Below are 23,775 nucleotides of genomic sequence, written 5' to 3'. Positions count from 1 at the left end.
CAACGCACAGCACACGGGCGCCTTGGCGTTTTTCCTCCATAAAAACGCAGCCGCCGCGGCCGGGTTCGAACCCGGGAACTCCGGATCATTAGTCGAGCGTCCTAACCACTGAGCCACCGCGGCGGGGCCTAGAAAGTTTCATGCTTTCGAATTCCGGCACGTAAGTAGAAAAGTGCCCTCAGAATATTTAAGGTCAAATTTAATAGCCACATGACCTCAGCTTTGTTCGGCAGGAGTACAGCTTCCGCTCGAAAATGTCTAGTAATAATAATAATATTAAAGCTTTTGGGGAAAAGAAATCGCGCAGTATCTTTATCATATATCGGCGGACACCTGAACCACGCAGTAAGGAAAGGGATAAAGGAGGGAGAGAAAGAATAAAGGAAGAAAGAGGTGCCGTAGTAGAGGGCTCCGAAAATATTTCGACCACCAGGGGATCTTTAACATGCATTGACATCGCACAGCACACGGGCGCCTTGGCGTTTTGCCTCCATAAAAACCCGACCGCGGCTGCTGCGTTTTCACGAAGGCAAAACGCTAAGGCGCCCGTGTGCTGTGCGATGTGAGTGCACGTTAAAGATCCCCACCACTACTGCAACTCTGTCTTCCTTTATTCTTCCACTCCCTCTTTTATCCCTTCCCTTACGGTGCGGTTCAGGTGTCCGCCGATATATGAGGCATACTGCGCCATTTCTTCTCAACAAAAACTAATTATTATTAATAAAATTTTAATAATAATAATAATTGGTTTTGGGGAAAGGAAATACGCAGTATCTGTCTCATATATCGTAAGACACCTGAACCGCGCCATAAGAAAAGGAATAAAGGATGCAGTGAAAGAAGAAAGGAAAATTGGTTTTGTGGGAAGGAAATGGCGCACGTCTCGGCTGACACCTGGACCGTGCCTTAAGGGAAGAGATAAAGGGGGCACAGAAAGAGGAAAGAAAAAAAGAGGTGCCGTAGTGGTGGGCTCTGAAATAATTTCGACCACTTCGGGTACACTTCTTTATTCTGTAAATTTTTTTGTATATTACCTCGCTCCCTATCCTCTATTCCGGTCCCCTTACCTCTTTCATTTCATTTGTGCATTCTGCCTGCTATCCTAAATTTCCCTGCCCTAGCACAGGTGCTTCATTATCGATGGCAGGTCCCAGATCTAGCAAAAATCTTTTCCTTAGGTTTTATCATTATTTGAATAAAAGGAGTTACTTCTTACTACTAGATCTTTAACGTGCACTGACATCGCACAAGCACACGGTCGCCGTTTTGCGTTTCGCCTACATCGAAACGCTGCCGCCGCGGTCGGGTTCGAACCCGGGTACTCCGGAGCAGTAGCCGAGCGCCCTAACCACTCCAGTTCTGTGTTTCTGCCACAACAAAGTCAACACCAATCCCTGCAGCGCTCATATCTCTGTTTCCACCGCCGCATGGTTGAATGAGTTACCGAGGTGTCCACTCATCCACGGGTCTCTTTATGTGTCTTTCCTCAAAATCAAAGGTCTTCAATGTCGTCAACGCCAGCGCCAATGAACACTGGCGGCCTATTTTTCCAGTGCCGCGTTTCTGCCGCCACCGCCTACGCACAGCCCGATTCAGGTGTCCACCGACCCATTTAGCCAGTTCGACTTCCTACTCTGTGGCTGCCGCTAGACACAAACCCCTGAATCCCGGGGAGTGCGGCTAGAAGTGCTTTTGCAGTGAAAACCTTGCTTAGAAGTGGCAGTAAACTTAAAAATTGCTGGCTTTCCTTTGCTTGCTTGACATAGGAATGAAAATATGTGAGTGAATTTCTGGACCACCGACCCGGTAAAGGATTTTCCCCAGGGTGCAGTGTTTTACAGCAGGCTGCAGGCTTTTATATCACAAGCACTGGACATGCTTATCGCACTGTGCTTCAATGCTAATAATTTATTTTTAGGGCGATCAACGTCTCAGTGGCAATTGGAATTGGAATTGAATTCGCGTTCTGTTTTTCAGCAATGCATAAATTACGGCGGACACAAGCCTGCTGACGCGCCATGAAGGCGAAATCATGTGTCATCGGTTTCAATCATTTTCGAAAGCTAGCCTCCAATTCGACTAACAGCTTTAAGAGAGATACAATTTAAAGTCATATAATGCCGTCCTGGCGTACTGGACGACGAACGGTTACGTCACATTTGTGAAAAAAATTCAGGGAAAGGCATATCATTAAACATATATATGCCATCGGTTAGAATCCCTGTCGCGAGACGACTTGCAACTTGACTAAGAGAGGTACCCAGTGTGCAATTGGATACGTCTTGAATATCTTGTATTTACGAGAATCTTGGACAGGACTTCGATAGCTTTTAGCCGAAGTTCTTCGCGTCGGAATGTTCAGCGTGCTTCATACCGTCCTCCACAGCTGCCACTTGGCGAGGGATGGCTTCGTTGACATGGTAGAAGCTTCCTGCCTGCCAAGGTAGAAGTTTCCGTTGCAGACAGCGATCACGATGACAGGTTACTGACAAAGTTGGTGACAAGATTCCCGGCCGCCAGCCGCAGACCTTTTCCCAAGGAGAAATGTCAGCTCTCCGAGAACTTCGCAGCGGCCAAAACATCGTCATCCTGCCGGCACACAAAGGAACTTCAACGGTGGTTCCTAACCGACAGGATTACGAGGTAAAGTTAAAGCACACCTCGATGGCCCAGCTTACGAAAAATTAAGAAACGATCTAACTTCGCAACTTCAGACATGAATGATGAAACTTTTAGCACAAAACTTTAAGCACCACCCGGGATCAAAACGCCTCCACTTACGCTTGATTTGCTGGAACGACTCAGCACCGGCCTTTTACGGAGTGCCAAAAAATTCATATGGATTAGCCCCGCTAATCGAGGATATACAAAGTGAAAGATGTCGGCGTTCACTGTGTTCAATAGCGTTGGCGTTGACAATGGTCTAGACGGCGATGGCTTTGAGGAATGGAAGGGCGCATAGCTGGCTCCCTGGATATGCGGGCGCCTCATTCGTGCTTTGATACATGTGGCGGGGGTGAGAGAGAGATGTGGCCTCAATGCATTAGCGCTGACAGCGTTGTGGCTGACATGCGGTACTGCAGCAATAGCTAGGCCGCAGCGTTCATTTGGTGATCAATCTCTCCCGATAAATCACTAACTGCATGCCACCTCCCATGGTGGCAGGGAGGGCGCGCTGCCTGTCCAGTGTACGGAACGCAATCAAAGCAGGATTTTGCAGTTGGACACCAACGCCAGGTACATTAAAGCGAGATCGAGGTCTCCACTGACCCACGGAGCCGGTTGTGCACCTTTTGTGAAAACGAACGGTCTTTGCAAAGTTGTCAACGTCAATGAACTGTATGAACGTTGTCGGCTCACTTGTTTTGTTTGGTTTCCGAGTAAAGGAAATGGCACAGTAACCGTCTCACATATCTTGGTGGACACAATATAACCGCGCTGTAAAGGAGGAATAAAAGAGGTAGGGAAAGAAGAAAGAAAAACTGAAAATTGAAAGTTGGATTTTGAGGAATAGAGTGGCGCTGCACAGCGGCGGAACACCTGTGGCTCGGCGCTACTTGTGGCGAATGCGCAGTAGTGACAAGGACGCGAGAGAGAGAAATATCCGCGTCGAGGCGCGCGTTCTGACGTCATGCGCCTCCTCGGAGCACCGCCACGGCGAAATCGCAAGTTCGCGGCCAGTAAAGCTTTCGCTATAAAATTCATAAATCTGGCGTTCCGCTGCGCCCTAACGTGGACATCACCACATCACCGCTTAAGGCCCTCTCGGCCTACCTCCATCGAGCCCTATCGCCCCTGACTGACAACACGTGAACGCACGTGCGGAACTCAAGCCACTCTGTCGAACGTCTTTCCCACGTACAACTGGAAGCGGACGAGTACGTGGTTTCATTCTGCGTGGTCTCGCTCTTTACCAGCGTTCCTGTGCCTTGTGCCGTTTCCAGAGCGAAGCAAGCCTCCGAAGCGGACGCTGACCTCGGCGCCAGGACGAACCTGAACGCAGAATAACTCGGCCGGCTTTCGGAGTTATGCCTAAGCAATATAGTTTTCTTCTTCAAAGGGGAATTTTACAAGCAGACGAGCGGTACTGCCATGGGCGCCGCGATCTCGCTGACTGCTGCAAACGTGACAATAGAAGCCGTCGAAAAGAAAGCACGGATGTTTAAAAAAAAACAAAAGTTTTCATTCCTAACATTGACGACTGCTTCTGCATTCTGAAGACATCGCAGGTCGAAAATTTACTTGCACACGCCAACTCGATCGCGCCTTGTATTCAGTTCTCAATGGAACGAGAAGTGAAATAAGCCTTGTCTCTCCTGGGCGCCTTTATAAGAGGAAAAAGGTGGAAATCTAAAGTTCGTTGTGTATAGGAAGCCGACTCATACCGGGCGCTACCTAAATAATAATTCTAACCACTTTACTAGCCACAAGGCATCCGACGTCACCTCTCTCGTGAGGAGAGCAAAGTCTATCTGCTCCTCTGAAATTGAGAAAAAAGAAGATTCCACCATTTTCGCCGACCTACAGAAAAATAGCTACACACGTTGCTTTATTGAACGCGTTGGTCGCAGTAATACTCGGAGGACAGGGGGACCAGCCAGAAGTGAAACAAAGAAATGCGCGCGCGCGTTATGCGTACATAGGTGAGGGGAACCAGCGAGGCACTTGCACGTTTACTGAGAAAACCCGCTGCGGTAGCTCAATGGTTAGGGCGCTTGGAGTTCCCGGAGTCCTCGGGTTCGAACCCGACCGAGGCGGCTGCGTTTCAATGGAGGCGAAACGCTAAGGCGCCCATGTGCTGTACAGTCAGGTGGTCGAAATTATTCTGGAGTCCTACACTACGCCATCTCTTCGTCGTTTCTTCTTTCACTCCTTCCTTTATCTCTAATCTTACAGCGCGGACAAGGTGTCGCCGATATGTGAGACAGATACTGCGCCATTTCCTTTCCCCAAAAACCAATCTTCCATGAAATCTACGTGACTCACAAACCTGTTCCGACTATAAGCTGCTTCGTACCACGATCGAAAGACTGCATCCCTAAAGAAAAAACAGCGAGCTGTCGTTTACAAAATCCCATGCTCCATGTGCCCAACCTCATACACCGGCGAAACTAAAAACCTTCACCAACGAATAAGCCAACATGAGAATGACATCCGGCAAATGAATTCTGAGATGAACCCCCTCGCCGAACACTGCGAACGCGCTGACAAAGAAATAGTCTTCGAGGAAGTGAGCGTACTGGTCATGGAGTCATACCAGTTCAAGAGGCGACATGTAGTGTCATGACATGTCCGGCTCACCAGGGCGGCAATAAATAGGACTCCAAGAGCTCTGCCCTCCGCGTACGTTTGTGGACTGCGCCACGTGCTAATAAAGGGAGAGCGAATGCAGCCCCCTCCCGGTCCCCCTTCAGCTGGCACGCAATTTAGTGACCGCTGAAGGAGGGACGGAGTTGGTCCTGATACGCTGGAGGAGAGTAAAATATTGGTTGGCGTTTGTTTTCTCTCAACTGCTTCAAGGACACAACCAGGGGGACTTCCGTCGAAGAGGTTTGCGTTCAAAGCAAAGCAAGCGTACGTTAAATGTTCTCAGGCGGTCTAAATTTTTCCGGCATCATTTCCTACGGAGAGAATCATTTTCAATTTCATATTTGAATTCCACTACAATCTTTTCTTCAACATAAGTTGCATTCGACTGACGAGGTTGACCGGTGCGCCTCAAGTAATAGATTAAGTGAGCAAATTGTTTATCCAGTGACTCTCATGCACAGCAGGGTTTCGCCCTTAATGACCCGACATATCGCGCTCACAAGCACGCCGAGCACCATTTGCTGGCTGCGGCAGTTACGACGGTCCCTCGTCTACCATGGCGTAGCAACTACACGAGTCACTTAATCTAGTGACTCTAGCATCCACACGCACCGCAGAACCTGTGTTCTCAGCTGAAAAATAGACGAAGCTGCCATAGGCACCTGAGATGAACTGGTATTGCTTTGTACATGTGGATTTTCCATGGCTGACATGGAATGCTTGATCGAACATTAATCGCACAAAATAACACTTATTCACTGTCAAATGATTCTGCGTATTGTGCTGTGAGTACATCTTTAGGAATCCTAGAGCCCATGTCGTACTTCTTCATGTAGAACTTGTTCCCGTACGACCTCTGCTCTCAGCTGCAAAGAAGACAAGGCGGCCAGGGGCACTTGTGAGTACCTCGTGTTGCTTTTTTTAGGTGTAACTTTTCCATGGCCTACGCTGAAAGTGTGATCTCCTAAGATCACGATAAATAACACTTATTAAATGTTAAATGTTCTTCTGCAACGTATAGTGAGCACATGTTTAAAACACCTAGAACCAATGCCCCTTTCTTGTCACCCTTTTTTCGTGTATAGTATCTCTGTGTGGCACCCGCTTACAGTATCTCCCAATCACCTCTTGTGTCACGTAGGGGCCCCTCCGCTACAGGATCTCTTTCTTCTTTAACCCCCCTTGTTTAGCACTTTCGCTTACGGTAGAAATCGGGTGTCCATCGAGAGAGAAAATTATATCGTGCATTTGCTTTTAACAAAACCATTTTATTTATACTAGTTCACTGTGGTGTTAGTAACATTGCACATTTGTCCGGAAACTCTGGAACAGTGTTAAAAGTTTGCATGCATAAATATATAGCTTAACAGAGCTGTTACAGTCTGAGCCGCTGAAATTTCCCTGCAAATCGCGCAAGAAAAACATGTTCTTTTAGACGCAACTGACATTGACATCACCAATAGCGTCAGAACCAAACAAGAATAGTAATGATGTTTATCTACTTGTCAGATTCGTTACCCGCCACAAGCTCCATCATTTTCCTGAGGCAGAGAAATCGAAGCTCTCAACTACTGCAACTGGCTTTACGAGAACTGTGCTACACATCTATGAATGAACATTATGAACCAGACGAGGAAAGGCTTCTTGGCGCCGCAATCGACAGGAAGAATAAAAAGTCTTGGACGTGCGTGTTTAAGAATAATGCGGTGTAGCATGTAAAACAGAAGAGACCGATATTATTCTGATCAGCTTTCTAAGCCGTCTGCTCACAATGACTATACTCATCGCAAGTAGTTCGCTTGCTGTTTCCGTCCATCTAGAAAACAGAACGGGTAGGCGCTTCTTGTCACCTCATAAAGATTATAAATACGTTGTGTTAGGTAGAAATAAGCAAACTAAGGTAAATGCATTTTAATGTGCCAGATGCCACAAAGACGGGTGCTCAGCTGGCTTAACAACGCTTTATGCCATTTTCTTAAATAAAGCAAGATATCGACACGATACTGGCGTTTTGCACATACCATGGTATAATTAGTTTAATGTCGACAGCGCAACAAACGATTCGGAGGTTTCTTTTGTGAAAATAAAAGTGGCACGGGTTTAACGTATTTAATCCGAGTACACGTGTGAAATGAGGTGTCACTTATTCTTCGAATTTAGGGCTTCAGTCGCTTAATGCCCGTATATACGTAATTGGTCATGCTATACTTAACATTTCTAGATAGCAGCGAGTCGTCGTACCACTACCAGCGTAGTGACCAGCGGTTAAGTGATGCGGCACTGTACTAGCTGGTGACCGTTTCTATCACAGCAACCATTAGAGATTGTGCCACATGTGTTTGCTCTTACCGAGGAACCTTTCGTGACCAATTACTAATTTACCTAACACCTGACATCTGCCTCCTATTGGCGACAGGCGGCGCGATCCTCCTCCGAACTTACCGGAGCTTCCTCCCACTTGCTGCAGCTTGAGCGACGCTTCTCTGAACTAACACGAGATTGCTATAGTAAGTCGGGTATGTTCGCAGAACAAAACGAGACGAGATTCTTGCTCGGAGTTGGTCCATCTGAAACAGTGCTTTCGCAAAGAAATACCTAATCTCACCAGTGCTTTTATTTCGATAGCGTTAAAAAGCCCCTGAAACCTGTCTTTCGGCGGGGGAGTAAGCGTCTGAGGGAAGCCAGCGCTTGCGAGGTTCCGTGCAGAGAATTTCTGTCTCTCCAGCGGCCATCTGCTAAGCCGTTCACTAGCCCTCTCGGCACATGTATGAAATATGATGAAAAAACTAGGCGAATAATAACTGAGGGAAAATCAAAACGTCTCAGAAAATCACACGGACAACCGGAGGAGTATGGGAAAAATAGACATCCTCCCTTAGAGCTACAAGTGCAAAAATAAGGCTTGCGGGAGCTCCACTTTTTAGCATTGCTCGGAAAGAGCAACCAGGAAAAAGGCTCCAGAGCAAATGATCAGCCTTGCAAAGCAACTTAAGGAAGTCGAAGGAATACACCATGCCATGTATGCCGACGACATCACCATCTGGACAAATACGGGCTCACTAAAATAAAAGGAAGAAAGACTACAGGAGGCCGCGACCTGCGTAGAGAACTACGTAAAAGCGAGAGGGCTAGCATGCTCCACCGAAAAATCAGAACTACTCAGAGTCTGGAGAGGGAAACAAAACAGCACAGCCCCGAACAGCGACGAGCTTAGGCTCTACGTCTACCTAGAGGGAAAACCCATACCAGAGAAAACACTCATAAGAATCTTGAGCATGTGGATACAATCAAACCAATGGTGTACACATGCACTTGCTCTACTCAAAGCTTCCACCCTACAAGTTGCCCGCATGATCACGCGCGTCTCCCATAAACGCCCGGGCATGCGAGAAGAAGACATGCTAAAGCTGGTCAGGAGCCTGGTGATCAGCCGAGTCACCTACATTCTTCCATACTACAACCCAATCAAAAGCGAAATCCAACAGATTGATGCGATTATACGCAAAACATACAAAACAGCACTGCATCTACTGCAATGCACATCCACAGAGAAGCTTTTAGCACTAGGACTTCATAACAACTTTGAAGAACTTAGACAGGCACAACACGCCGCCCAGTTGCAGAGACTACAGCACACTCCGTCTGGCAGGGAGCTTCTGCAGAAGTTGGGATGCACCGAACAAATACAAGAAATCCAGCGAACCGCGACTATCCGGACGGCATACGGGGCACAATTAGAATGACCCCCATCCCCAAGAACATGGACCCCAACCTACACAAAGAATGCAGAGAGGCGAGAGCCGAGTACATCCAAAAATCACTAGCCCCCCAGGCAGCAACGGTGTATGTGGACAAAGCCACATATTCCAGAAGGACGGGACAAAACAACCCCAACGCTTTAGCGGCTGTGATAAACTCGGACATGCGGGAAATCATCAGCGCGTCGCTACGGGAGTGCACGGTAGTTGAGGCTGAAGAAGTGCCCGTCGCTCTAGCGGCAGCAGAGGGCTACCGGACTAAGCGATTCTTAACAATACTAACCGACTCTCAAACGGCATGCCGAAACTTCATGTTAGGCAGAATAGGTCACACAGTGCTCCGCATTCTCTGCTCTGGGGACAGACCCAAACAAAGCACAGAAGGAGAAGCAATAAAACATACGATAGTATGGACGCCAGGACACGCGTTAGTGGAAGGCAACCAAGCGGTCGACACGGTATCTCGAGGGTACAATTTTTACCGAGCTCCCCCCCCTAGCGACCTCGAGGAAGCCGAACCTGTCCCTAGAGATTGCTCGGCAATCTTAAACCACTACAGGAAACGGTACCCCCCAATGCAGGAAACGGTACCCCCCACCACATAAATCTCTCTACAGGGAAGACGCCGTCGCCTGGAGGCTGCTACAGACGGGATCATATCCGAATCTAGATACACTCAACAAAATACAACCCACACTATACACAGACAAATGCCCATAGTGCCATGAAGCACCCACGCTCTATCACATAACGTGGGCTTGCCAGAAAATAGAGGTGGCGCCAAAAATACCAAACCCGAGTGCGGAGCAATGGGAAAGAATTCTGTCCAGCCACCGTCAGGACGTCCAGCTTGGGCCGATCCGGCGAGCACAGCTGGCAGCGGCATCCTGCGGAGCCCTGGACTAGGGGCAGACGACCATTGCTAACAAGACGGAAGGCGCCATCTGACTCCGCCATATTGCTCACCTTCTCTCTAGAGCTCAATGAACGTTTTCCTTCATTCTTTCCTTCCAGAACAAAAGGAAGAGTTCCGCGAAAATCCCAATACGCTTTGCCGCTTCTGCTCTTGGGGAGGATACAAATCTGGGGGATGATACAAAAAACAACGAACGTTCTTTCGACACTTCGGCCAAAGACAACGACAGCGTTTTCCACTGGAAGTAATGCCGGCTCTTGCCTATGCTAAACCGGCTGCCACTAGAAACACCGAATTGAGTAAACAAGGGGAGTTACTGGCAGAAGCGTCATATAGCCTCTTTCGAGCAAAGCTTAGTTTTGCTTGTTTCGTGTGCATATTTATCTCGAGGTTCGTTTTTCTTTGTTTATTACAAGATTATTGTATTCCTAATAAATCAAATTCCCCCTTAAACAGTCATTTCCTATATTCTTGTAGCTCTTCAGAGAGCAGATGCTTTATAATGCGCCACGCTCACGATTACGAACACTGAGGAAACTGCGCTCTTGAACCGCAACCGCACTCAGCGAACCACGACGTTGGAGCTTTCCTCTTTTCGATATGCTTTAAAATCATTAGTGTATATAGCACATTGTCGAGACTGCGCGCGAAGTATATTTGCAGCGATTCTATTCATACGACCAAATGAAAATGCCATTGCCCTTCTCTGCTCGAAGTGCCGGAGCTCCATGGAACCTCGCAACGTGAGTGGCAGCCCATCCGAATGGCGCGTAAAAGCAGCTCGCTCGCTGCATGTCAAGATGCTATCTTATTTGCGGATGCCCGTGTCTGGAGCAGGATTTTCCCTTCCTTCACATGGTGTGCCTTCTGTAGTAAGATGAGCAGCGAATGGCGGCCTGGGCGGAATTTAATATATGGAATTCCGGAAGAAGCTGCGCCGATCGTGGCTTCGGTTATGCCTTGTTCAGTAGGAAAAAAACAGGAATACAGAAATGCTGGTTTCATCTAAAAAGTTGGCATCACCAGTAAGCATTAAATGGCTTCAATTTGTTGTCAGAGCTGCTTCCGATGGCTCGAACTATGGGAAGTCTTTTATTTTCTTTGTTGTGTTATTTGTTCACTAGCGCCTGGTGCCTTAAAGGGTACCTAAAGAGGCAATATAAACGTGACAAGCGGATTTATTATTTTGCTTTTCTGTACAAATGGAAAAGAAAATTACCACAGCATGTCGTCGCAGCTTCCGTTCCGAATGAAAAATATAATCGCCTTGTAGTGGCACGCGACGAGAGCGCAGTTCACAGATTCAGGTACGGCGGTAGCCCTGAGTCCAAGAGAGAGAGAAAGGTGAACGGAAAGTCAAGGAGGGTAACTAGGCGACGCCTAGTATGCTGCCCTACACGTGGGAAGGGGAACGGAGGTAGAGATAGAAAAAGAGATAACTTTTTCTTTTGTCCGTAGGCCATTACAAACAGGGTACACAGGGCATACGCTGTAAAGTTATAACCTTTAACTCAATACTGTGTGCTTCAAGAACTTCACAAGCGCCCTCACAGCTGTCCTCTGCGATGAAGGCGTTCTCAAAGAACCCAGAATATTGGCTTCTTCAAGCGGACAAGGATCTAAGCAGCGAAGAGGAGTCAGGAGGACACGCTCACACTCATACTAAGGGCCTTAATGAAGTACGTGATGCATTCCTTCGTCACACCCACAGTTACACGCAGGAGAGTCTGCCGTTGCGGTCAGGTGGGAGTAGTAATTTGTAAACGCCACTACGCAGCGTAGCATCACAACGGGAGAGGCCGGACTGAGGATTGAGTTTAAAAGGGGTAAATTGCGACTTCTGGTTGCCTGGTAAACCAACAAGTGCACACGAAAAGTGGCGCTTTTAACTAGTGGCAACTTGAAATGCTGTAATGTGAAAAACAGCATAAAGAGCAGTTTGCGTTCGGGCATGCATAAATACAGAAGCGCCGCAGCACAGAAGCAGTGGGTGGAGAGAAGGGGCTGGAAAAAAAAGTTGCTTTTTACGGTTTTTTGTTTATGAACCTAAAAAAATTCACACATTACAATGCGGCTTTCCCCTCAGAAAGAACACTCTGCTATTTCTTGCCCTTATCTGTAGTGCACGGCAATTTCTACTAACTGCCACCACTCGTTGTACAGTTTGGGCCATAATCTCTGTAGGCTCATTCTGCACGTCGCCGCTCAACCAATTGTTTCTTAGTCATCTACATCTTAAGGGTGGAGCATCGTCCGCTCTCTTGTAGAGCAAATGAACCAAATTTTAATCACATTCACTTCGTCCTCTAAGATCTTTATTTGTGTGGCAGAGGTAGTGTACAGTGCTTACTATGACGCGCAGTACTGCATTGGGCTCCTCCCTCTGTCTGTTGCATTGCTGCAAAAGGAGACCAACCCAAGACAGGACTGTCTGTCTGGCGTGGGAAGCTTCGGCTTATACCCCTGTCACACAGGCACTTTCGATCCTCATTGAACTCGATCTGCATCGAGATTTTCGAGCACGTTTGAAACATCCGGTTCTACACGGGCATTTTCAATGCTCATTGAGAAGTCTCCCTCATGTGTGTTAGGTGGCGCCAAATGTACCGCCGACAGCCATAACAAGGCGATGTCCGGCAACACTGTGCAGTCGGGACAGCGGCAGCCAAATCCGTAGCCAAATCGGTACATTGCGTATCTGCGCCAGGTTTTTGGTTTTTGTGGCGCACCTCTGCTGCTGTGCGATGCAACCCAAGGGCCCGCAACGCCTCCGCGATTTCCGCATAGACTGCGGCGTTTCTCTTTTGGCGCCGCAAATCATTTAGGCGGTCCTGCCAGCAGTCTATGAGAGCGGCTGTCTCGCGCTCGCTCCACAGTTTCCGCGCCGACGAGCAGGAGGACGCCATCTTTGTTTACTTTACACTGACGGCGAAGCTTGGAGCGTGGTGTGGAGATTATTTTCAAATGTTTGCATATAAGCAGGCATAGTACCTGAAAAATGTTCTGTATTACATTTTAATCAATCACAACAACAACAACAATTGTGGTTTAGTTTTGTTAACTTGTGTTTATTTTTATAGCTTCATGAGAGCGAGAGTTCTTGATTGTGCTTGGAGCCTCAAGCACTCTTGAGGAATCGGCATCGAGTCAAGCAGGATCGAGCTCGATTGCGCTTGAAAGTGGCCGTGTGACAACCGTCGATCTGCATTGAGTTCGATGAGCATTGACTCAATGAGGATCGAAAGTGCCCGTGTGACAGGGGTATTCAGAGTCCAAGTGAGATTTGCTGCTTTCATGCGGTTGGAATTTCTCGATAGCTTTTTTCCATGTGATAAAACCAGCCTTCATAAAAGCTTGATTCACACTTCCAGCGTTGTCCCCTTTTTCATACAAATGTCGACGGCACTCACGGCTCAAGACTACGCCCTCTCGATCTCAAAACAGTGCAAGCAAATCGCACAAACCAGTCACGTTGCACGATCGGCCACATTGGTTTATTGGGGACCTGTAAGTTTCTGCCGAAAGTGACCGGCATTCGTTCAGCGCTGACTCATCCTAGCGGGACCTATTTCTCGAATTCGTGATTGCGAGCGATTCCACATTGCTTGTTTCATTAAATGGTGTTGCTCCTCCTGTCCTGTGAGCAGAAGCCGATGTTGGAGCCTCTGCAAATGAAATCAAAGACGTATGATCACTTTTTGTTTTTCGCAACAGCTTCTTCTGTTCATATATCTTCGGCGACTGGTTTTTGAAACCTGTGAAATGAACTTTCCGCAATTTTTCCTGAATATGCTTCTCACACAATAGCGCCAGTATAGCAGGTAGGCGAGACTTCTTTTTTGGCTAGAAATGCTGAAAAAACTTAACCGCCAAGCAATCTGTGGGCGCCGGGGTAAGCCCGGTACGAGGATACCAGTCATCGTCTAATGGCTGTTGATCGACGGCGTTCGTGCTATTGGACGAGCTGGAGCTATTTCTGCAGAAGTCGCACCATGCTTAACTGTCTAAAAATGCTACTTTGAAAACTTGTGCACGAAATATTACCATTACGGCCTGTGCGTTGCGCTGCGCAATAACACTGCCAGTGGCCCTATCGAAAAATCTCGTATATACGTTTCATATGTGTTTGTCCATACGAGATTATGGAATATGTGTCATAGGTGCCCACATACCAAATATCATACGTATGATATGTGTGTCGTATGTAAATATATTGGGACAGAGAAGCGCTGGGCTGGAATTGAAAAGATTGAACCATGAAACAGCTGCCATATAATTCAGAAAAATAAAAAAGTAAAAAGTACCGCGCCAAAAAAAACAACCAGCTCATCAGTATTCGGACCACCATCCGCAACATCCGCTGCGCAGAACACTAACCACTACTCCACCACTGATTCAAGTAGAAAAATCGTGTTGGGCAACTACGCCGAGGGTAACCATATTTTCGAAATTCTAAAAACTGACATGGATACTACTTACCGTGAGCTACACCTCTGTCAATAATCAACGAGCCTCACGATAGCAGTTAAAAGTTAACAATTGAATAGTTGTTAACTAACCAGCTAGTTAGCACGTCTTAGCACTATTCTGATGTACTACACCATCGACAACACTACGCCGCAAAAAGCGCTCTTCTAACTAGAACAACTTATTTTTAAAAATTGTGTAAATCTTAGGTCAAACACCCTGTGCACTCTCTCAGCCTACAGCGATCCAGCAGAGCTACGGCAGGCGAAGCGCGAGCTCGGCGCAGCGACCACCTGCTTCAAGACGCAGATTCGGTTGTTAGGAACACCGCTGTTAACCACCGTCAACACGCAATGAAAACTTGGTTCCAATTAGTGCTGTTACGTTCGGATTAGAGCGTGTTTAAATCTTTAGTGTAGTGTGACGCCATTCCGCTATTTAACGAAATATATTTTAATATGAGTTATATGGTTCATATCGCTGAACTTTGACATGAGGCATCCGCGTTGTAATAATAATAATAATAATAATAATAATTGGTTACTTAGGGAACGAAAATGACGCAGTATCTGTCTCATATATAGTTAGACACCTGGACCGCGCTGTAAGGGAAGAGATAAAGGAGGGAGTGAAAGAAGAAAGGAAGAAAGAGGTGCGTAGTGGAGGGCTTCGGAATAATTTACTTTTATTTGTAAAAAATGCAAATTACGGGTAAATTTTGCTGCTTCTTTTGACAGATGTTACGCCAAATAATCAAAGTGTTCGCTCCTTCTACAAGAATCATGTATAAAAAAGCTATTGGAACACAGATTCTTCTAAAAAAAGCTACCTTTTAACTACTGTTGAACTTGACTAGAGAGCGAAAGCTGTGGTGTATCGGGCATCTAGACGCGGCTTAGCGCCTGTAATGATGAGTGCGTTCCGGACAACTGCTAGCACCAGAGCTCGTAGAAGCGGCTGCGTTCTCAATGCCGTCCATGACGCCCGTTTATGAACGACTCAGTACAAAACACGAAGATACGTTTCTAAGCCATCAATGCATTCATTGGAGGCGCGCCATCTGCTGGACCTTCGCCGTACACTGCTTGTTGGGGTTTACATGGGCACCGCGTGATGGCGCTACGACTGCACGCTATGCACGAACGAACTTCATTGGAAACTTACTTCGCTATTTGGTTAATTGGGATTTCCGTAATATTCAAGTTCATAATTTAGTTATTCACGCGCGCCTCAGTACATATATAGAAGGTACGTTTCGTAAAATTTTTGCTTTCACTATACGCCCCTTAATTCACTCCCAGAGATGGAGAAACCAGGAGATGGAGAAAACAGCGACATAATCGCACATCAACGCCCAAACTGAAAAGTACACTGTACCGTTGCTCGCCACAACGGGAATTCGCTCCACTGACTGTCGGGGCGTCCAAAACGTGGCACGTATCAAGATCCGTCATGAACTCCAGCAAGAGCATATCCGAAACCTATGATCGAATGAACAGGATCGTTCACTCGATCTAAGGCACAAACAAGGAAATAATAGCTGGAGCACAGGTACTTATACCTAAGCCCACAGCCGCGTTTCTACCAAGTGTTTCAGATTACGGCGGGGTTCTCAGAAAACGAGACTGGGGTCGTATTCCGAGTTTGTGTCATAATAAAAAGCGTCATAATCTGCCGCAGCGGCCGCACCTGATTGGTGAAAACGCCAGAAGCGGAATTCGGTTCGGTTGCGATTTTGAGCGCCTGCAGGATGTCACTGCGTTGCCGCCGCCGCAGGAAAACGTTCAGCGGCGCATTTGCGCTTTGCCACCAAATGGAACGAGGTCAATGGGGGAGAAGAAACATTCAGCCAAAAGGGGTAAGATGACAGTTGCTTTATTTGCCCAGAGGACTTCAACAAAAAGGTACAATAGTTTACATTCTCTTTTCTGCACTGCACTGTAAAGGCGGGAGGTGTAGTTAAAGAAAATATTGTTCCCAATAAGCATGTCTTTTCAGTTAAAGAAGGGGGTTGCTGCTGCCGTCGATGGTTGATGGTAAATATAACGCAGCTATCTTGTTCGCATAGCACGGCGTCTTACATTTATCTTCAGGGCAAAAGGGAACGGAGAGGATAATTTGTAGCATGCACTCAGTCGCTGCACAATGCGCGCTCCGTTCCATGCTGAACCATGACGCCTTGACGAATTGCCGTCTGCAACATCGCTCAACATATGTTGCCGCTGTTATCAGACAGTTGTGCAGACAGTAATTTAAGTCTTTCATTACTTTTGTGCAGACACTGCAAGAGCCGCGAGATGCCGCTTATAGGTTTTCAATTTTTCTGCCGCCAATAAATAAACGAGGTGAGCTAAAAAATATTCTTGCTGTCTTTCTCCTCATAGATGCGTTTGCAGACTTCGCAGACGAAGTTTTCATAAGTTCGCGATGGTACGAAGCGTAGACATGTCCACACTGACGCCTGCAAACTAACCTGCAAGCTAACTCGTGAGCTCAATACAAAGACACACCACAGCGGCTATCAAAAACTGTAAGGGACTCCGAAAAACAACCTCTGGCGTGTCAAACGCTTCGATGTAGAAGCGCGTCGCTGGGGACTGATCATTCATGCACATGCGCGGTTTCACGCTGCCAGGCAATACACACGATCATAATGCAGGACACTTCAGCAGCTAATACAGAGTTCTAGAAGAGGAAATGCACGTTTGCGCGCAGTAAACGCAAGTATTTTGCGGGTCATTATGCTTTATGTTACATCATTCAACATACCCAAACGAGATAACTCCGGTTATAGTGGTGCCATCGGGTTTGAATAAAGAGAACATTTTCTACAACAAATCGGTGCTCGTTAGGCTTAAACGCTACCGAATCGTCTAGCAAAATAAACACAAAAACAGGCTAAATTTATCATTCATCCGATTTATTACAGGCAAAAGAAGACGAAGCGAAACTCCAGTACCAAGTTTATAGCAAGGTCACGTGCCGAAGAACGCAGTAAAACCGCTGAGTTCACTTCGAAGCGCTTTAGAGGATTCGCTTCACAGCGCGCCGCCATGTTGGCTGTCCTTGAGCATCTGCTGCTAGAGGAGCGCACGCTATGTGTCGGACGTTATCGTCCGATTTGTTCAACCCTTTTCGCTCCATCCGAACCACCACATCCGCTTCCGGAGTTTCGACCAATCAGGTGTCGCCTCTGCGGCAGAATATGACGCTTTCTATTATGACACAAACTCGAAATACAGACCCAGTAATGCTTTGACAATAAAAAAATCGTCCTAAAGCGAAACCTTTACTAGGCCATACTCCACGAGTTGTGGCGAAACAGCCACATGTGATCACATACGATGGCAGTGTAAAGTAGAACCCCACCGGAGGATCTGGTACAAGTTGTTTCTCTTGAGCAATGGGAGGCGGTTCTGCTGAACTCGTCGCGGGCATTCAAGCACTGGCCTCCGAGTGAGCCATAAAGTCATCGTTTAGACATGAGCTGGAGGCCATCTAGCGCGGACCGTCGGCATCTGCATTATGACGAAATAAACGTGTTGCCTTTTAAATCGCGGACAGCGTAGCTTTGACCTTCAGGGACCTAAAGCGCGTGGCTTGTAAAGCTGCGCCGAAAACGGACACCTCAGTCGCGATTTAACCCGCCGCGGGGGCTAGTGGTTAGAGAGCTCAGGCACTAACAAGGTGTTGCCGGGCTCGAACCCGACCGCGGCGGCCGCGCTTCGATGGAGGCGAAACGCAAAAGGCGCCACTGTGCTGTGCGATGTCACTGCACGTTAAAGATCCCGAGGTGGTCGAAATTATTCCAGAGCCCTCCACTACGGGACCTCTTTCTTTCTGTCTTCTTTAACTACCTCCTTTATCCCGTCTCTTACAGCGAGGTTCAGGTGTCTGCCGGCATGTGAGAGAGACAATGCGCAATTTCTTTTGGATGGGATCGGGAAAACATTTATTGAGCTTTAGAAAAGATATTTTCGCGGCTTCAGACGGCGTCTTTCATCTTCCGATGGCGTCTTCCGTCTTCATTCACAGGGTTGGTGCCCTAGTCCAAGGCTCCACTGAGTATGGCCATCTCGGGAGCTCGCTCTACTAGGCACCTTTGGCCTTTCAAGCTTACGCTGGAAAGTATACTCTCCCACTGTTCCCCACTCGGGTTTTTCTTTCTGTATATAGTTGGAGGCTGAACCTTTTGACAGGCCCATGATATGTGGTATAAATCTGGTTTCTCTCCGCACCATGGGCACCTAGCCTCATACTCCGAAGGGCACATTGTACTAAGGAGGTTTAGATTCGGCAAAGTACATGTCTGCAGCTGTCGCCATGCAACAGCATCCTCTCTGGTTACATCCTTATGTGAGGGTAGATACTTCAGTCTGACCCTTTATAACAGTTTAGGATATCTGAGTAGCCCATGGGTACTGACTCAGGTTCCTCAAGGCTGGATGTGCCGGACTCCCGGTTGGTATGCCCTCCAGCTATCCTATCCGCCTCCTGGTTCCCTGTTATGCCAGTGTGCACTGGTACCCAGATTATGGTATGCTGAACTTTGTTTCCCAGGTCGCTTGAGCAAAGTATGTGGCGTGCTCTGCGCCCAATTCTGCCGCTTGTATAATTACGACATGCTGCTTGAAAGTCTCTTAATATTGTTAGGGAGCTGCCAGATCGGTAGCCCTCCAGTGCTGCCAGAGCTACAGCTGCCTCCTAGGCCTCGCCTAGCGTGCAGTTCTGTAGTGATCCGCTGGTGATCTCCTTGAGGTCCGAATTAACCACCAACGCCACTGCTCTGCTGCTTTGTCTTCCGTCTTTGACAAACGTTGCCGCGTCCGTATACCTTGTGTTGTCTTTGTTTGCCAGGGTTCTCTGCACGTACTCCGCTCTTCCTACTCTATGCGCCTTGTGCAGATTCGGGTACATATTCTTGGGTATCGGGTTGACTCGCAGTGTACTGAGATACTTGTCCGGAATTTCTTCAGTAGTTTCGATCTCTTGGATCATGTTGCCGCCGCTTTATGTTCGCAGGAGCACCCTTCCCGTGGGGGTCTGCATCAACCTACGTAACGGAGAGCATAGTAGTGCTACTCTCATTCCACTGAAGGTATTGTGCAGTGCCAGGGCTAGCAGTGTCTCAGTTGATGTGCATTTCAGCAGGGCAAGTGCAGTTTTGTACGCCTTTCGCACTATGACGTCCGCTTGTTCTTGCTTGATGCAGTTGTGGTAGGGAAGGCTATGCACCACTCTGATAACCACGAGGCCCCTGACTACCTTGAGTGTGTCGCTGTCCATCATACCGTGTCCCTTGCTGCATACTCTACTGATCATACGGGCCACCTGCATGGTGGCGGTCTTTGGCAGTGTCAGAGTATGACAGCACCGCTGATGAGACTGAAGCCACATCCCCAGGATCCGAAAGGTGGTCTTCGTCATAATGGGTGGCCCCTTGAGGTATACTTTGAGTCTGAGCTCATCGCTTGTAGGCAACGCTCGGTTTTGTTTCCCTCGTCACACCCTTAGGAGCTCGGACGTCTCCGTCAAGGAGGCGAGGCCACTGGCACTAACGTAAGTTTCTACGCAGGTGGCCTCCTTTTGCCGGCGTTCTCCTTTTTCGCGGAGCGATCCTCGGTTCACCAATATAGTAATGTCGTCCGCGTACATGGTGTGCCGTGTGCTTTCAAATTGTTTGTGTTGCCTTGCTAGCCCGATCATTGCCATGTTGAAGAAAATGGGGGAGATGACCGACCCTTGAGGAGTTCTCTTGTTTGGGGTGCGAAGCATCTCGGATCTGACTTCTCCCGAGCCGATAGTTGCTGTCCGGTTAGAGAGGAAGGCCTTGACCTAGCCATGAATCCTGATGCCACAGTTCAGGTTATTCATTCTTGTGAGGATGGCTTCGTGGCTGACATTGTCGATGGCTCCTTTAATTTTCAGTGCCATGAGGACGTGTTCGCCATTCCGCGGAACGTTGCTGAACACCTCCTCCTTGAGCTGGAGGAGCACGTCATGCGTCGATAATTTAGCGCGGAATCCAAACATGCTGTGGGGGTACAGCTCGTTGTCCTCCATATAAATTAGCAGCCTCATAGTAACCATCCGCTCGTATAGCTGGCCTGAGCTTGACGTGAGAGATTAGCATACAATTTTCTACTTACAGTTTTTTGCATGGGTTTGGAGTCATCGCTACCTCCATATGCTTCCACTCCTCGGGTACTGTCTCCACCGCCCAGAGCTTGTGGAGGTAGTCACTTAGTTCGGCTACCAGCTCATCACTGATGTTGCGAATCAGGGCGTTATTTATCTTGTCGGTGCCTGCAGCCTTATTCCTAGTGGTATTTTTTATTGCCGCGTAGACTTCTTTGGTTATAAGCCAGTCCAGATCAGGATTTCCTGCCCTTGGAGCACTCGGTGTAGGCTGCTGGGTCACCGTCCCCGAAACACTTGTGCCTTACTTCTACGAGCTCATACTCTGGGCCCTGAAACTGGTGAACCAACCTCTGTATGGCGTTGTTGTTTTCCGACTTGGTTTAGTCGGGTCCAGGAGTGCCATAAGTATGCTCCACATCCGGGCAGTGCTCAGGGGTTTGTTCAAGGATTTGCTCAATTGCTGCCAATTTGATCTCGCCAGTTGTTCCCCATACTCTTCTATCGTTCGCATAATTTGCGCAATCTTCAGCTTTAGCTTCCTATTAAACTTCTGTCTCCACTTTTTGGTCAGGATCTGTCTTGCCTCCCATAGCCTAAGCAGTCAAGAGTCTACCTCGTGTTTTTCCTCTGTGCGTTCAATCTCCTTGCTGTACTTGCTTTGCCTTTCCTTCAGCATGTTCCCCCTTCCTGGATTGAGAGTATCCCGCCCAGTGGATGTCCATCGCATGCTTCTCTGAAGCCACCCCAATCCGTTACTTTTGCTTTAACTATCCGACACATTACGTGATCCATTCCGATTTGCGTCTTGATGATGTAATGAACACTACCCAGGCTTTCCAGCATATTTTCTCAGACCGTCCGTATCGCTCTTACGAAGGTGAGGTCGGGGCTGGTGTCCTCCTCGACGCTGCTCCCTACTCTGGTTGGGACCTCTGGGTCTCTTAGGTATTGGCAGTCTATGTTGTCCGCCGCCTCCTTGACTCTCGTACCCTTTTTATCGGGGTCTTGTATCCCAGCTAAGAACCTTGGCGTTCAAGTCTCTGACCATTACGAGCGCGCTGTTTTTAGCCAATCTGCTCACACCATGGAAGAGCTCCGGGAATTTGCCTTTCTGCTTTGGAGGACTGTATACGTTTACAATAAAAATACTTCCCCCGTTCGTCTTCGTTTTCGGTATAATTTCGGTAATCTCATGATCTATGCCTCTGTCAGCAATCCTGCCGTGCGCATGGCGGCAAGGGTTTTGCTGATTAGAATGGCTGTCTTACCATTCTCCTCGTTTTCTTGACATATATAACACTGTAATTTTGGCGTGAAGTCCCAGGTCTCTTGCAGAGCAATGACGTCGGATGGAATTAGCTGCTTGCTGATGTACTGTTGTAATTGTCCCTGTTTTCTTCGGTACCCTCTGCAATTCCACTGCCAGATTTCAAGCTTTTCGCTTTTGCCTCTTCCTTTATTGGGACTGGCCATGATTAGTTCTCTGAATGCGTTTCATTTACTTTAAAAAAAATTAGTTTTTGTCTTTTGGTGTTTGGGTGCACCAGCCGCGGTGGCTCAGTGGTTAGCGAACTCGTCTACTGATCCGGAGTTCCCGAGTTTGAACCCGACCAACCCGACCGCGGGGGTTGCATTTTTATGGAGGCAAAACACTAAGGCGCCCGTGTGCTGTGCGATGTCAGTGCACGTTAAAGATACCCAGGTGGTCGAAAGTATTCCGGAGCCCTTCAATACGGCACCTCTCTCTTCCTTTCTTCTTTCACTCCCTCCTTTATTCCTTCCCTTACGGCGTGGTTCAGGTGTCGAACGATATACGAGACAGATACTGCACCATTTCCTTTCCCCCAAAATCAATTTTTATTGTTATTGGTGTTAGTGTGGGCATGAGATTGTACCAAAAGACGTGTTTCATCGTGGCTCTCTGTTTCGAGCATTCGGGTTCGAATTCGTCTTGGTTGGTGTAGTGCTTTCTTATCGGGATTGGGAGAATTAGAAATCGGTTTAAAGGAGGGGATATTAAGCAGCAACAGTCTCACATATCTCGGTAGGCACCCAAACTGCACCTTGATGGAGGGGATAAGTGAGGGAGTGAAACAAGAAAGGAAGAAAGGGGTGCTGTAGTGGAGGCCTCCAGAATATTTTCGACCACCTGGGGTTTGATGGATGGAAACAACTTTCATTACACGCATCCGCGTGCTAGGGCTACAAATCAACAAAAAATGTAATAATGGAATAGAGATTATCAAACTATGACAATTCCCCAAGGCAGCAGACGCCAAGGACACCGCAGGCGCCTTCTCAGCGAGCGGCCCCCAGCTGCACGGGGAAAAAGGGACCGGGAAAAGATAATAAACGCTCCTCCGCTTTTCACAGAGGGGGGCCAGTCTGACTCCCGCCAGCAACGTGTACTGTCGGTTTACGAAGCGCTCTTCCCGCGCCGTCTTTAGGGCACGTCGGTGACCCGTTTCAGCATTTGCTTCTAAGCTCACCTCCTTACAATATTATAACAATTCTGGCGACGAGGTAAAAGTTTTCCGGCATCCCATCATCTGCAACTATGCCGACCTACGGAGCATTGGAGCCATTCCACGGAGAAAGAGGAGCCTGGACGGAGTACTTGGAGCGAGTCAAGCTGTTCTTCGACGCCAACAGCGTTCCAGAGGAGAAGAAAAGGTCAGTGTTCCTGACATGCTGCGGGTCCAGTACCTACTCCTTATTACGGAGCCTGCTGACGCCTAAAACTCCAGATCAAGTCTCTATCGACAAGATATTCTCCATGCTTTCGGGCCACTACATTCCGATGCCTTCCGTGGTGGTCTGCCGCTTCAGATTCAATAGTCACTCTCGCCAACCGGAGGAGTCTGTGAGCGACTACACCGCATCACTGAAAAAGCTTTCAGCAAACTGTGAGTACGGCACCTTCCTTCCTGACATGCTGCAGGACAGACTCGTTTGCGGCATTAATGACACCTCAATGCAACGACGCCTGCTTGAAGAGCCAAACCTGACGTTCGAGTCATCAGCCAAGCTCCTAATTGCAAAGGACACGGCTAAAAGAGACTCAAACATGTTGATGCATGCTCAGGGCATGACCGAAGCGCAGACAGTTCACAGTGCGATGATCGAGCAAATGAAACAGACGATAAGTTGTTATCGCTGTGGAGAGCCGCACTACGCAACAGT

This window comes from Amblyomma americanum, chromosome 5 (assembly GCF_052857255.1).
Source record: "Amblyomma americanum isolate KBUSLIRL-KWMA chromosome 5, ASM5285725v1, whole genome shotgun sequence".
Taxonomy (NCBI): domain Eukaryota; kingdom Metazoa; phylum Arthropoda; class Arachnida; order Ixodida; family Ixodidae; genus Amblyomma; species Amblyomma americanum.
This window is presented reverse-complemented; position numbering follows the sequence as displayed.